Source organism: Pleurodeles waltl, chromosome 12 (assembly GCF_031143425.1).
Source record: "Pleurodeles waltl isolate 20211129_DDA chromosome 12, aPleWal1.hap1.20221129, whole genome shotgun sequence".
NCBI lineage: Eukaryota > Metazoa > Chordata > Amphibia > Caudata > Salamandridae > Pleurodeles > Pleurodeles waltl.
This window is the reverse complement of record NC_090451.1, coordinates 692,045,922-692,059,250: the sequence shown is the minus strand read 5'-3', so window position 1 is coordinate 692,059,250 and position 13,329 is coordinate 692,045,922. Positions and strand designations below refer to the sequence as shown.

Sequence of the window (13,329 nt, the reverse complement as noted above, 5' to 3'; positions counted from 1 at the left end):
TGGCTCCCCTTTTTTTTATTTTTTTTTAAATATACAGTGCTCGTGCTGTTAGAACTGCTTTGGAGTACTTGTAGACTTAGGACGTTTGTAGAGCAAGGTTGATTCCAGTTGCATAAGTTTAGCAGGTCTACATCAATTTTGCTTTGGCAAGCATTTGTTTTTTATCCTTGCATTCCACTTAATTGCAAAAAAAGGTATTATTGGATTATGATCTTCAGTGCATCTTATAATTAGGGACATTTATGTATCAGTAAGTTAGTGTAACACAGCTTCTACAAGACAACAGTCCTCGCCATTGTTTGGACATGTTCCTATAATTACTGTAAGTATACATCAAGTATGCAGAAAGAAGGCCATCTGATCTGACCATCATGGAAGCCAAAGAAATAAACTAGTAGAGGCAATGAGTTGGTAATAAGAGTACGGTGAGAAAATAATTCCTACGCATGTGTAACTGCTAGTGATGTTTGTCCACTTAGGTTTTCACTTGGTTCCAAGTATCTTACATACATTAGCAGGTTTGATTTTTGTTTCTGTAGGTCACCCTTGCTGGAAAGTATTAATTTTTCTGGTGTCTTGCATTGCTGATTTTGAGTGATTTTATTTATTTATGTGGGTGGGCCTGAAGAGCTGTAATATTCTTGGCATTGCATTTTAACCCTTCGGGTTCATGAGGTGGAATAGACCTGTTTGTTTATATTTGACCTTTCCTTGACCTTTGTATCATGTATTCCTGCAGCTCTTAAATCCCTTTTAAGAACTGAATTAGTCTTCAGCTTTACCTGTGTCCCGGAGGGAAATACCCCTTCATGTGGTACTGACGGGATTGCAATACAGCACCTAACTTTATGCCTCATTAATTCTCCTCAAGCCACCATAACTTCCCCATTCTTTTTCTTAATCTGCAAAGTATCTGATATGAAAGTGATAGAATGGGTATGATCTGTGGGGAAAATGGCAATACTGAGAGTAAGAAAGCCATGTTTCACTACTTGGCCACCAGTTTTTGCTTTCTCATAACTTGGTTTAGGCACTTTCAGCCTATTAGTATTTTGGATATTTTGTTTTTGTTTTGCAGTAATAGATAAGGTATCTGTTATTGAGACTGAGAAGGCGTTTCAAGACGTTATCCTCCGCCTGTCTACACAACTAAGATGTAGATGTTTATGAACCTCAGTTATGGAAATGTGATCACGTTGCAAGCAAAATCTTTACTTTCCATAGATAGATGATACAGTATCAATCAGGAATAGTAACAGAAGGCACGTAACTTGCTCTTTATCACACTGTTACCTTTAGAATCTAGTGTCATATCAGATGACTTGGCCACTGCCATTTGGAGGGCAACAGTGGCTTCTCTGAGTTCTTTGGATTCTGTGGAAGGCCTGAAAACCAATACCACTATATCTCAGCCCTTATCTTGTGGTATTCCCAGTAACTGAGGTAGGATTTTGGCAGATCAAAAGATAATCTACATCAGCCTCAACAGGTACTTCCAAAATTGTAATATGGGTACCTCTTCTCTGTTTTTTTAGTTTTAATTTTCCCTTTAGATTAAGCAACATCTCAACAGTATTAGACTCATTATTTTACTTCCTGAAACTTCATGTTATTCCCTATACCTGTTATCATACCGGACACCCCCTTCAAATTCTTTTCCATGTCGTGTAGCAAAAATTCATGACTCTTCCCTCACATCACTATGGCATTGTAGGACCACATCAGGGCCTTCCCCACTGTATTGTAGCTAATTCTTCTGTTGAATTCAATGATTCATCTTTGCTAGTTCTTGGTGTAGCTTTCCAAAAGGGCAAAGAAATATTCCTAGCCCTTTCTTGCGTACACGGCTTCATCCAGTCATTGGTGCCAGTTTCCCGCTCTGCTCCAGATATGCCCTGTTTCTAGTGAAGATCTTGCATGCAGTCAATCTGGTGGTCTGGGCACACAGTGGAAGGCTTCATCTGTTGGCCACCAGGGGGACTGCTTACAGGGCAATGTCCTCCTCATGCCAGGAGGCCAAAATCCAGGTCCCATATGTGTTTGGGGCACAGGCTTCCAGCAGAGGTACACATGGGTTTCTCCAGCTTGCTTCCAAAGTAACAGACCCTTCCTTCACTCCTTCGTTATATTTCTGCCCCACTTTATGCTGTAGTGTCGGTCACCGCAGCTACTCCTTACCTCTCGCATAGAAAGATAATTTTTACCACTGACTTGGACAGTCTGTGCAAATAAGCAGTTCAACTATTGGTGAGTGCAGGTGACACCAAAAAAACCTCATCTGACATAGCAGAGCTTTGATTTTGGAGTGCTCCGTGGAAAGAGCCTACTATGTCAGAAGTTCCGAAGCTGGCAAAAGAGGTACCAAGCAGGAGGTCAGAAGATCATGGCCATCTTGTCTCTTGGACAGCTTCACCCCATCTATTTATTTCTTAAAGCCTATTTGAACTTCGCAACAGTTTTTTTTTTTTTTTTTTATTGTGTGAGATTGCATTTTTGCTCTTTTGTAGCCGCCTTAAGGTTGATATTTTTTTTCATTATTTATATTCAGCCCCAGCTTCTTTTAACTTGTAGTAAAAAATATAACCGGAAAGACTACCTGGTTGGAATCCCAAATTGTCATAACTATACTACTGAGGAAAGAGCGCAGCAACTTAATGCAGCTTGGGAGGAGGGGGGGCACACACGGAGCGACTTTAGGATGCTGTAAGTCTCTAGGTACTTTCTTAGCTTTGAGGTTGAGCCTTACAAAGGAGGGAAAATGGAAATACTCATGCTGAAGACTCCTTGGAACAGGTGGTGGTGTTAATCAGTATGCAAATGGCATTCAGTCATATGAAGAGTATCATTCAGTGTCAGTCTAATACTCTGTGACCAGTTTTAGGGCATGCACTCAAATTGTGTTAAAATAGATATAAAATAGCTACAAGAGGCTGTTCCTGAAAGGATTTTCCTTAGGGTCTTCATCAGGAAGTTCTCACTGCAACAAGATGAATTCCACTTACTGAAGCTTTAGCTTATACATACTACATGCAATCCTTAGCATTACTAAAGGCAAAAAACAGCTGCTCTTGGACATCACTCAGCTCCATAAAGATCCAGAAAAAAGGTCAGGGCCCTTCAACAAATAGAAATGACCCTCCCAAAAGCTTCATAGTACTAGCTTGGAATATCAGCTGTGTACATAGGTTTAATGGAAGATGACATCACTAATTTCCAAAAGTGAACATTAAATATGCATACACTTTTAGCATTGCTTCTGCTCCTCCTTAACTGCTGTTTGTGAGAGCTTTTTGCCGCTCATCTTTTGGTGCCTTAGATTTTGGGAACTTACAGTGGCTCCTTTTCTTGCTTTCGAAACACAAAATGAAATTTTGGACTGACCTGTTGCTTACCATTGGCTGGCTTTGTCAGTCTCATTTGTTTCCTTTTTATTTAGTGACTTTTCTTCCTCTTGTGTTTGTTTGTCCCTGGAGCATAGGTTCTTTACCATCCGATTGGCTAACTTTTATACTTCCACTGATCACATTCGGGGAACTACGTTTTTAATTTCATTTGAGAAATCTTACGAGCGAACATATGTTCTTGTTTTCCATATGTGCTACATTGTACGTGCATTGCATATCTTTTACTGCCCATGACAAAGCATTGAAATGCTTTATGCTGGACAGCGTGCTGCTCTGACCTTTAGGTATGTGGGCCACCCAGAGATCATGGGTTATTGGCTATTGAGATCAGTCTTGTGCTCCAAGGAAAGTTTCATGCATTTACTGCAGTTTATATGAATTAGAGTAAATCAATAGGCATTGGGTGTAATCATTAGTGGGCATGGGATGTGACTCCATACAAATGACTCGTGGATTATTAATTGAGGTAGAGGCAATTTGATTAGCTTTCAGGGTTATGGCTTTCAAAGATGTTGCGATGAGATGAAGCTTGGGATGTTTGCGGAAATCCATTAGAAATTAAGGCAGACATGCTTTAACTTAGAGTGGGCTGGGCTCCGAGGCAGGAGGCATGCAGAGGATGGAGAGTAGAGTGTCATTCGAAAGAAATTGGAGGGAGCAATCAATCTTGAGGAATATAGAGAAGCCTTTTTTTTGGATAGCATGCAATTTGACAATGTAAAATTGTAAAAAGAGATAACATTTGCATGTGAGGTAGTGCTAAACCCATTTCTTCCTCCCACCCCTGTGTAGATGTATACCACCCATCCATATCTTCCGGTCTCTTTCTAGGCACTTGCAAGGGTAAATAAAATTAACATATTGACTGTCATGTCATTCTGGATAAGCTTGGATGCATGGTGATGTAGGTGTGTCCATAGATCAGGCTGTACTACTTTAGTAAACAAAAAAAGGATGAGCTTTTCCTATAGCTAAAGATGTCTGTTAAAATCCTGCACGAAGTGATCCTAATGCACAGAAGTTGGAGCCCTCACACACCCAAATGGGTGTCATGCTTAATCATTGGGCTGCTCCTTGTTGGGCCGGTGCCGTCTACATTGGTTGTTTGAGGAGGTGCCACACCAGAGGGCTCAAATTTGAGACAACCTTATTAACCTTTACAGCAGTGCTTTCAGGCAACCAACAGCTACAAATCTGTATTCTCCCAACCCCCTTTCCTTCCTCTCCCATCCACCTAACTGATGTCAGGGAAAGATAGAAGAATCACTTCAAATCAGTGGGTACTATCTAAGGTGCAGGAAGGTTACTGTTAGATTTCACCCACCCGCTCCCCACATCCTGCCACTTATTGAGTTCAGACCACCGTCCGCTTTTAGATGACGTTCAGGCTCCCTAACAAAAGGCTGCAGTAGTATCGGTTTTGCTCTCTGAATCACTTCTGGATTTACAAGCTGTACAGTTTTCTGCTATTCAGTGTTTGGTTCCAGAATGCTGTTTTGTTCTTACTTTTTTTTATTTTATTTTTAAATATATAATATGTTGTCAACCATTTGGTGATAGGTCCCCAGACTATGTTCCAGGAATCCTCTGTGTGTGATAGCTATTTTCAGATTCATATTTTTTACTTCTACTCCTACCCCTGTTGCATAGTCTCATTGTAAGGAGGTGGGGTGGGCTGCATGTGAATAGAAAATGTTCTAGCTGTCACGTCAATAAGTTTCAATTCTGTTAAGGACACAGGGGTGAGGATTATGCTTTTTCTTTCTTTACTGAGAAAATACAGCAACCAATCAACATTAACCAACAAAAAAACTACATAACCCAACAATCCTGGTAGTCCATAGTGGCCATTCCCAGGCCTGCACTCCATATAAATGTCTGTCTCTTTAGTCCTTCCTATTTCTTTGCAAATAATCGGAACAAAACAACCTGATCTTCATCTGGGTTCTCCAAGAGCCCAACAAAGCCAAACAACTGTAGCCATTGTCCAAACTGGCGAGATAATCTAGTCCTCACGAAACTACGCCTTTATTATCAGATCCTAAAACAGAAGAAAATATACCAATAATCTGGCAATGATTCAAGAATAAAATATGAGGGAACAAATAAAGTATATCAAATACTGTAGGAAGTTGGCTCTGTATGCGCTATTTCAGTGTAAGAAATAGTATGGACAGAGTCCAAGGGTTCCCCTTAGAGGTAAGATAGTGGCAAAAATAGATAATACTAATGCTCTATTTTGTGGTAGTGTGGTCGAGCAGTAGGCTTATCAAAGGAGTAGTGTTAAGCATTTGTTGTACATACACATAGACAATAAATGAGGTAAACACACTCAGAGACAAATCCAGCCAATAGGTTTTTGTATAGAAAAATATATTTTCTTAGTTTTATTTTAAGAACCACAGGTTCAAATTCTACATGTAATACTTTGCATGAAAGGTATTGCAGGTAAGTACTTTAGGAACTTTGAATAATCACAATAGCATATATACTTTTCAAATAAAACACATATAGCTATTTTAAAACTAGACAGTGCAATTTTCACAGTTCCTAGGGTAGGTAAGTAATTGTTACTTACTTGCAGGTAAGTAAACCACCTACGGGGTTCAAGTTTGGGTCCAAGGTAGCCCACCGTTGGGGGTTCAGAGCAACCCCAAAGTTACCACACCAGCAGCTCAGGGCCAGTCAGGTGCAGAGTTCAAAGTGGTGCCCAAAACACATAGGCTTCAATGGAGAAGGGGGTGTCCCGGTTCCAGTCTGCCAGCAGGTAAGTACTCGCGTCTTCGGAGGGCAGACCAGGGGGTTTTGTAGGGCACCGGGAGACACACAAGTTAGCACAGAAAGTACACCCTCAGCAGCACGGGGGCAGCCGGGTGAAGTGTGCAAACACACGTCGGGTTTCCAATGTAAATCAATGGGAGACCAAGGGGTCTCTTCAGCGATGCAGGCAAGGGGGGGGGGAGGGCGCTCCTCGGGGTAGCCACCACCTGGGCAAGGGAGAGGGCCTCCTGGAGGTCACTCCTGCACTTGAGTTCCGATCCTTCAGGTCCTGGGGGCTGCGGGTGCAGGGTCTTTTCCAGGCGTCGGGATCTGAGAGTCAGGCAGACGCGGTCAGGGGGAGCCTCTGGATTCCCTCTGCAGGCGTCGCTGTGGGGGCTCAGGGGGGACAACTTTGGTTACTCACAGTCTCGGAGTCGCCGGGGAGTCCTCCCTGAAGTGTTGTTTCTCCACAAGTCGAGCCGGGGGCGTCGGGTGCAGAGTTGCAAGTCTCACGCTTCTGGCGGGAAACGCAGTCGTTTTAAAGTTGCTTCTTTGGAAACAAAGTTGCAGTCTTGAGTGAACAGGGCCGCTGTTCTCGGGAGTTTCTTGGTCCTTCTAGAGCAGGGCAGTCCTCTGAGGATTCAGAGGTCGCTGGTCCTGGGGAAAGCGTCACTGGAGCAGTTTTCTTCCGAAGGGGGGAGACAGGCCGGTAGAGCTGGGGCCAAAGCAGTTGGTGTCTCCGTCTTCTCTGCAGGGTTTTTCAGCTCAACAGTCCTCTTCTTCTTAGGTTGCAGGAATCTGAGTTCCTAGTTTCAGGGGAGCCCTTAAATACTAAATTTAAGGGCGTGTTTAGGTCTGGGGGGTTAGTAGCCAATGGCTACTAGCCCTGAGGGTGGCTACACCCTCTTTGTGCCTCCTCCCAAGGGGAGGGGGTCACATTCCTATCCCTATTGGGGGATTTCTAAAAGTCAGAGTCACCTCAGCTCAGGACACCTTAGGGGCTGTCCTGACTGGCCAGTGACTCCTCCTTGTTTTTCTCATTATCTCCTCCGGCCTTGCCGCCAAAAGTGGAGGCTGTGTCCAGGGGGCGGGCATCTCCACTAGCTGGAGTGCCCTGGGGCATTGTAACACGAAGCCTGAGCCTTTGAGGCTCACTGCTAGGTGTTACAGTTCCTGCAGGGGGGAGGTGTGAAGCACCTCCACCCAGTGCAGGCTTTGTTTCTGTCCTCGGAGAGCACAAATGCTCTCATCCCCTGGGGTAAGAAACTCATCTCTCAGCAGCACGCTGGCACATACCAGTCAGTCCTGCACTGAACAATTGGGTAAAATACAGGGGGCATCTCTAAGATGCCCTCTGTGTGCATTTTTTAATAAATCCAACACTGGCATCAGTGTGGGTTTATTATTCTGAGAAGTTTGATACTAAACTTCCCAGTATTCAGTGTAGCCATTATGGAGCTGTGGAGTTCGTTTCTGACAGACTCCCAGACCATATAATCTTATGGCTACCCTGCACTTACAATGTCTAAGGTTTTGTTTACACACTGTAGGGGCATAGTGCTCATGCACATATGCCCTCACCTGTGGTATAGTGCACCCTGCCTTAGGGCTGTAAGGCCTGCTAGAGGGGTGACTTACCTATGCCACAGGCAGTGTGAGGTTGGCATGGCACCCTGAGGGGAGTGCCATGTTGACTTAGTCATTTTCTCCCCACCAGCACACACAAGCTGGCAAGCAGTGTCTGTGCTGTGTGAGGGGTTCCTAGGGTGGCATAAGACATGCTGCAGCCCTTAGAGACCTTCCCTGGCATCAGGGCCCTTGGTACAAGGGGTACCAGTTACAAGGGACTTGCCTGGATGCCAGGGATGTGCCAATTGTGGAGACAATGGTACATTTTAGGTGAAAGAACACTGGTGCTGGGGCCTGGTTAGCAGGGTCCCAGCACACTTCTCAGTCAAGTCAGCATTAGTATCAGGCAAAAAGTGGGGGGTCACTGCAACAGGGAGCCATTTCTTTACAAATACATAATGCATATCATAATTGTAAGGAAATGCCTCCTTGGCATGGTTACCCCCTGACTTTTTGCCTTTGCTGATGCTATGTTTTAAATTGAAAGTGTGCTGAGGCCTGCTAACCAGGCCCCAGCACCAGTGTTCTTTCCCTAACCTGTACTTTTGTTTTCACAATTGCCACACCCTGGCATCCAGGTAAGTCCCTTGTAACTGGTACCCCTGGTACCAAGGGCCCTGATGCCAGGGTAGGTCTCTAAGGGCTGCAGCATATCTTATGCCACCCTGGGGACCCCTCACTCAGCACAGACACACTGCTTGCCAGCTTGTGTGTGCTGGTGAGGACAAAACGAGTAAGTCGACATGGCACTCCCCTCAGGGTGCCATGCCAACCTCACACTGCCTATGCAGTATAGATAAGTCACCCCTCTAGCAGGCCTTACAGCCCTAAGGCAGGGTGCACTATACCATAGGTGAGGGCACCAGTGCAGGAGCACTGGGCCCCTACAGTGTCTAAGCCAAACCTTAGACATTGTAAGTGCAGGGTAGCCATAAGAGTATATGGTCTGGGAGTCTGTCAAACACGAACTCCACAGCACCATAATGGCTACACTGAAAACTGGGACGTTTGGTATCAAACTTCTCAGCACAATAAATGCACACTAATGCCAGTGTACATTTTATTGTGAAATACACCCCAGAGGGCACCTTAGAGGTGCCCCCTGAAACCTTAACCAACTACCTGTGTAGGCTGACTGGTTTTTAGCAGCCTGCCACACTCGAGACATGTTGCTGGCCACATGGGGAGAGTGCCTTTGTCACTCTGTGGCTAGTAACAAAGCCTGTACTGGGTGGAGATGCTTCTCACCTCCCCCTGCAGGAACTGTAACACCTGGCGGTGAGCCTCAAAGGCTCACCCCCTTTGTTCCAGCACCACAGGGCATTCCAGCTAGTGGAGTTGCCCGCCCACTCCAGCCACGGCCCCACTTTTGGCGGCAAGGCCGGAGGAGATAATGAGAAAAACAAGGAGGAGTCACTGACCAGTCAGGACAGCCCCTAAAGCAACCTGAGCTGAAGTGACTCTGACTTTTAGGAATCCTCCATCTTGCAGATGGAGGATCCCCCCAATAGGGATAGGAATGTGACCCCCTCCCCTTGGGAGGAGGCACAAAGAGGGTGTAGCCACCCTCAGGGCTAGTAGCCATTGTCTACTGCCCTCCCCGACCTAAACACACCCCTAAATTCTGTATTTAGGGGCTCCCCTGAACCTAGGAACTTAGATTCCTGCAACCTAAGAAGAAGAGGACTGCTGAGCTGAAAAACCCTGCAGAGAAGACGGAAACACCAACTGCCTTGGCCCCAGCTCTACCGGCCTGTCTCCCCCCTTCGGAAGAAAACTGCTCCAGCGACGCTTTCCCCAGGACCAGCGACCTCTGAATCCTCAGAGGACTGCCCTGCTCTAAAAGGACCAAGAAACTCCCGAGAACAGCGGCCCTGTTCATCCAAGACTGCAACTTTGTTTCCAAAGAAGCAACTTAAAGACAACATTTCCCGCCAGAAGCGTGAGACTTGCAACCCTGCACCCGGCGACCCCGACTCGACTGGTGGAGAAACAACACTTCAGGGATGACTTCCCGGTGACTCCGAGACTGTGAGTAACCAAAGTTGTCCCCCCTGAGCCCCCACAGCGACGCCTGCAGAGGGAATCCCAAGGCTCCCCCTGACCGCGACTGCCTGACTCAGATCCTGACGCCTGGAAAAGACCCTGAACCCGCAGCCCCCAGGACCTGAAGGATCGGAACTCCAGTGCAGGAGTGACCCCCAGGAGGCCCTCTCCCTTGCCCAGGTGGTGGCTACCCCGAGGAGCCCCCCCCCTTGCCTGCCTGCATCGCTGAAGAGACCTCTTGGTCTCCCATTGACTTCAACGAGAAACCTGACGTGTGTTGGCACACTGCACCCAGCCACCCCCGTGCTGCTGAGGGTGTACTTTCTGTGCTAACTTGTGTCCCCCCCCGGTGCCCTACAAAACCCCCCTGGTCTGCCCTCCGAAGACGCGGGTACTTACCTGCTGGCAGACTGGAACCGGGGCACCCCCCTTCTCCATTGAAGCCTATGCGTTTTGGGCACCACTTTGAACTCTGCACCTGACCGGCCCTGAGCTGCTGGTGTGGTAACTTTGGGGTTGCTCTAAACCCCCAACGGTGGGCAAAAAGAGATAATTCGAATCCTCTATTCTGTGGTAGTGTGGTCGAGCAGTAGGCTTATCAGAGGGTAGTGTTAAGCATTTGTTGTACACACACAGGCAATAAATGAGGAACACACACTCAAAGACAATTCCAGGCCAACAGGTGTTTGTATAGAAAAATATATTTTCTTAGTTTATTTTAAGAACCACAGGTTCAAGATTTACAAACAATACTTTAAATTAAAGGTATTTCACTCAGGTATCTTACGAACTTTGAATCCTCGCAATAGCATGTACAGTTTTGGCAAAAATGTTAATAAACTATTTTAAAATTGGACACAGTGCAAAAATCAACAGTTCCTGGGGGAGGTAAATAAATGTTAAGTTCACAGGTAAGTAAAGCACTTATGGGGTTCAAAGTTGGGTCCAAGGTAGCCCACCGTTGGGGGTTCAGAGCAACCCCAAAGTTACCACACCAGCAGCTCAGGGCCGGTCAAAGAGGTGCCCAAAACACATAAGCTTCAATGGAGATAGGGGTGCCCATGGTTCCAGTCTGCCAGCAGGTAAGTATCCGTGACTTCGGATGGAAGACCAGGGGGGTTTTGTAGGGCACCGGGGGGGGGGGGGGGGACACAAGTCAGCACAAAAAGTACACCCTCAGCGGCACGGGGGCGGACGGGTGCAGAGTGCAAACAGGTGTCAGGTTTGCAATAGGTTTCAGTGGGAGACCCAGGGGTTTCTTCAGCGATGGGGGGGGGGGGGGGGGGGGCTCCTCGGGGTAGACACCACCTGGGCTAGGGAGAGGGCCACCTGGGGGGTCGCTCCTGCACTCGACGTCGGATCCTTCAGGTCCTGGGGGCTGCGGGTGCACTGGATTTCCTAGGCGTCTGGTTCTTTGAAGCAGGCAGTCGCGGACAGGGGGAGCCTCTGGATTCCCTCTGCAGGCGTCGCTGTGGGGGGCCCAGGGGGGGGTAAACTCTGGCTACTCATGGGCTCGTAGTTGCCGGGGAGTCCTCCCTGTAGTGTTGGTTTTCTGCAGGTTGAGCCGGGGGCGTCGGGTGCAGAGTGGAAAGTCTCACGCTTCCTGCGGGAAACGTGTGGTCTTTAAAAGTTGCATCTTTGTTGCAAAGTCGCAGTTTCTTTTGAACAGGGCCGCTGTCCTCTGGAGTTATTGGTCCTTTTAGATGCAGGGTAGTCCTCTGAGGCTTCAGAGGTTGCTGGACCCTGGGGGACGCGTCGCTGTTGCAGTTTTTCTTGAAGTGGGGAGACAGGCCGGTACGGCTGGGGCCAAAGCAGTTGGTGTCTCTGTCTTCTCTGCAGGGCTTTAGGTCAGCAGTCCTTCGTCTTCAGGTTGCAGGAATCTATCTTCCTAGGTCCTGGGGGGCCCTAAATACTCAATTTAGGGGTGTGTTTAGGTCTGGGAGGTTAGTAGCCAATGGCTACTAGCCCTGAGAGTGGCTACACCCTCTTTGTGTCTCCTCCCTGAGGGGAGGGGGGCTCATCCCTAATCCTATTGGGGGAATCCTCCATCTGCAAGATGGAGGATTTCTAAAAGTCCGTCACCTCAGCTCAGGACACCTTAGGGGTTGTCCTGATTGGCCAGTGACGACTCCTTGTTTTTCTCATTATCTCCTCCGGCCTTGCCGCCAAAAGTGGGGGGTGTGGCCGGAGGGGCGGGCATCTCCACTAGCTGGGATGCCCTGTGGCGCTGTAACAAAGGGGGTGAGCCTTTGAGGCTCACCGCCAGGTGTTACAGTTCCTGCAGGGGGAGGTGAGAAGCACCTCCACCCAGTACAGGTACTGTTCCTGGCGACAGAGTGACAAAGGCACCCTCCCCATGTGGCCAGCAACATGTCTGGTGTGTGGCAGGCTGGCAAAACCAGTCAGCCCACACTGGAAGTCGGGTATGTTTTCAGGGGGCATCTCTAAGATGCCCTATGGGTGTATTTCACAATAAAATGTACACTGGCATCAGTGTGCATTTATTGTGCTGAGAAGTTTGATACCAAACTTCCCAGTTTTCAGTGTAGCCATTATGGTGCTGTGGAGTTCATGTATGACAGACACCCATACCATATACGCTTATGGCTACCCTGCACTTACAATGTCTAAGGTTTTGCTTAGACACTGTAGGGGCATAGTGCTCATGCACCTATGCCCTCACCTGTGGTATACTGCACCCTGCCTTAGGGCTGTAAGGCCTGCTAGAGGGGTGACTTATCTATGCCATAGGCAGTGTGAGGTTGGCATGGCACTGAGGGGAGTGCCATGTCAACTTAGTCATTTTCTCCCCACTAGCACACACAAGCTGGCAAGCAGTGTACATGTGCTGAGTGAGGGGTCCCCAGGGTGGCATAAGATATGCTGCAGCCCTTAGAGACCTTCCCTGGCATCCGGGCCCTTGGTACCAGTTACAAGGGACTTACCTGGATGCCAGGGTGTGCCAATTGTGGAGAAAAAGGTACAGGTTAGGGAAAGAACACTGGTGCTGGGGCCTGGTTAGCAGGCCTCAGCACACTTTCAAATCATAACTTGGCATCAGCAAAGGTAAAAATTCAGGGGGTAACCATGCCAAGGAGGCATTTCCTTACAAACTGGATTAATTTTCGAGTGGAGAAGTTTTTCTAATCTTGCTGCTAAAGCTTTTCATAGATTTTGCAGTCTACCATGAGTAGAGTAATTTGCTTAATTTTTTTCTCTTGTGGATCCTTGTTTTGCTCTTGCTACTCTTGTAGTTTCTGTGAAGTTTTGGCATGTCTTACCAGTTGTAGTGCATTAGTCAAAAAGGTATTTTGGAGAGCAATGTAAAAGCTTGCTGAGAAACCTTTCAGTGTCTTCCAGCCCCACACACACTCATGGCCCCTTCACCTGCCACACCTGTCATTTCTCCTGCTCCTCATCCCTCACACCAACCATAGTGACCCCCTCAGACAACAAACACAACACCCCCAACGCAATACTCACCTGCTCT

The 13,329-nt window shown here is 47.3% G+C and overlaps 1 protein-coding gene across 1 annotated transcript in view; it reads left to right on the top strand.

Annotated features, from left to right (window-relative positions):
- The window catches only part of GIGYF1 (GRB10 interacting GYF protein 1), a 656,843-nt gene that overhangs the window by 32,180 nt on the left and 611,334 nt on the right, over positions 1–13,329 (top strand). The gene's annotated exons all lie outside the window — the stretch shown is intronic.